The 2,604-nt window shown below is 63.5% G+C and overlaps 2 protein-coding genes across 2 annotated transcripts in view; both read right to left on the bottom strand.

Moving 5' to 3' along the window:
• GRIN1 (glutamate receptor, ionotropic, N-methyl D-aspartate 1) overlaps nt 1-2,604 on the bottom strand; it is a gene marked incomplete at its 5' end in the record, with an annotated part of 48,234 nt that overhangs the window by 36,636 nt on the left and 8,994 nt on the right. The window lies entirely within an intron of this gene.
• Nucleotides 2,298-2,604, bottom strand: part of UAP1L1 (UDP-N-acetylglucosamine pyrophosphorylase 1 like 1) — a gene marked incomplete at its 5' end in the record, with an annotated part of 25,708 nt that continues 25,401 nt past the window's right edge. Inside the window, one exon of the mRNA XM_014529679.1 lies at nt 2,298-2,313. The remainder of the gene's footprint in view (nt 2,314-2,604) is intronic.

The following is a 2,604-nucleotide window of genomic DNA, read 5'->3' as shown; positions in this document are numbered from 1 at the left end:
CTGAGGCAGAGCTGCAGGCCTGTCTCCCCCTCCCCCCCACTCCTCCAGTGGGAGCTCCACTGACCTGGAGCTGCAGTTTCTAAATATCCAGGAATCTGCGAGCTGGTTATCACCCAGCGGGGAGCCTGCAAGTGGCCGGTGGGCGTGTTTAGCCAGGGAAGCCGCCGAACCTGCACAGCAGGGCCCTCTTTCCGTCAAAATGGGCTGGTCAGCACCCCCTGTCTCCCCAGGCCCGGGTGCCGCAGCTTTCGCCTGGAGCCCCTTGCAAGGTCCCCAACACCCAGGGGAGGGTGAAGGCCGTGCCCGCCCCAGGTCACGGGCTCCTTGCAGGAGTGCGGCTCCATGTTGAGCTGGAGGCTTCCTCCACCCCCATCATGGCTTGGGGTGAACTAGAGAAAGCCTTTAAACTATATATATATATATATGTATTTTAATTGATTTCAGAGAGGAAGAGAGAGGGATGGAGAGGTAGGAACATCAATGATGAGAACCATTGATCGGCTGCCTCCTGCACGCCCCACACTGGGGACCGAGCCTGCAACCGGGCATGTGCCCTGACCGGGAATCGAACCTGGGACCCTTCAGTCTGCAGGCCGACGCTCTAACCACTGAGCACACTGGCCAGGGCTGGAGAAGGCCTTTGACTGGCTGCCCTGCTGTGACAGAGGAGCTGGCTGAGACAGGGACCCCTCTGAATGCTGGGGAGGCAGATTCTGTGGGGAGGCCCAAGGAGACCTGGGCTGCGGCCTCTGCCCCAGGTGGGAGGGAGCGCCCGTCTGCCCCAGGGCTCCCCGTGGGAAGGTGCTCTTGGGGTGCACGGCCACCCCAGTGCTGGCTCATTCTGCCCAACAGCACGTGGAGGGACTTGCTCTCGCCCCTCCCTCACTCCAACCACCAGCGCTCCAGTAAGGGCTGTCAATCATCAACACAGCCCCTCCTTGGCCTCAGCCCATTGGCTGAGGGATCGTCACATGACCCAGGCCGACCACTCAAGTTCTTCCCCAGGATTTTAGCCAGTTCGGAACCTGGGACAGGAACCCACTTCTGCCTCCTCTGGGGGGGGGAGGGTGAGTCCCTGGGGACGGGGCTCATGAGCCGCCGGGAGACACACTTCTGCAGAGAGGTCGGGCCGAGCAGATGAGCAGGAACGAGGCTGAGACACCTCCCCCACGGCCGAGCCCCCTGCTGTGAGGGCCCACTCCAAACGGGGTGGGGGGGAGGCCGGCTGCCAGCAGGCCTGATGGGGTCTCTGTTCCCTGATCTGGGGGGACCCCAGGGCCTCCCGACCCAGAGCAGCCGCAGACCCCAGCGGTGCTGTCTGGCTTGCCCTCGTGCTGACGTCCACGCACACCCTGTCCGCACTCCACTGCCTGCCCCACCACGGGGTCTCTTCGTCGCTGTCTTTCCAGCTCCCCTCTTCCCGGGCGGCCATTTTCCCAGCTTCACAGGGTCCCCACGCATCCCACGGGGGCAAGACCCGCACCTTTCATTCACGCCACAGACATTTCCTGAGCACCTACTGTGTGCGGGCGCTGCCCTAAGGGCTGGGGCTGCAGCAGCGGGAGCGTTAGACCCGACGCATCTGGCCAGCAAACGAGGGCCTTTGGCCACTGCGTGCGCCTCACGCACTCAGAAGAAAAGAAAGTGCAACAGGCCCGGCCGGCGAGGCTCAGTGGGTGAGCATCGACCTATGAACCAGGAGGTCAGGGTTCCGTTCCCGTTCCCGGTCAGGGCTCATGCCCGGGTTGCACCTCGACCCCCAGTAGGGGGTGTGCAGGAGGCCACCGATCCATGATTCTCTCTCATCGTTGACGTTTCCCTCCCTCCCCCTCTCCCTTCCTCTCTGAGATCAGTAAAATGTGTGTAGACGTTAGAGAGGGGTGGGGTGAGGGGAGGAAGCCTCCTCCTCTAACAGACTAGCTACGTGCTGGGACCTGTTTTCGCTGCCTGATCTCATATCTAGGGCCTTGGCTTCAAGACCTACGACAAAGAATAACCATCGTTTTATTTCTGACAGTTGCCTGTTACAATCAGCCAGGGCGCCGGCCGGCTGAGCCACCGCAGGTCCCAGGCTCAGCGGCCGTGGCCGGACGGAAGGAAGTCACACCGGACCCAGCGGCACGCAGCTGCGGTGCACACACGAGAGTTTAATCCACAAAACCCGCAGCGGGAACCTCGGTGTCACACGTCACGTCCTGTCCTGTGGCTGCGCTTTCTGTCCTCGGCCTGGAGGCGGAATTTGGAAAAACCGTCGGCCCCGGTGCTTCTGAGACCCGGGGAGGTTCTGGGCAAGCTCTCCTGCGGGGCCGGGGGCACTTGTGTTAGTCCCAGTAAAGGTGCCCCTCCGCCCCTGCCGCAGGCATGGAAGCAGCTGTCCCGGCTCCAGCGGAATGCGATCCTCTCCGCTCTGGCCTTTCTGCTGTGCTGCGGGCTCCTGTCCTACCTCAGCGCGGCCGACCCGTGGACAGGTACCTGCTCCGGGGGCGCCGGGGGCAGCGGAGGGGCCGAGGCGGCTGCAGCTGAAACTGCCCAGGAGCCGTGAAGGGCGGGGAATGGGCACCCCCCCCCAGGTTAAGAGGGGGGTGGCGTCCCCAGCCTCCTGGC

Source organism: Myotis brandtii, unplaced genomic scaffold (genome assembly GCF_000412655.1).
Source record: "Myotis brandtii unplaced genomic scaffold, ASM41265v1 scaffold691, whole genome shotgun sequence".
NCBI lineage: Eukaryota > Metazoa > Chordata > Mammalia > Chiroptera > Vespertilionidae > Myotis > Myotis brandtii.
Note: the sequence above shows the minus strand (reverse complement) of the source record. Positions and strands in the feature narration are given on the sequence as shown.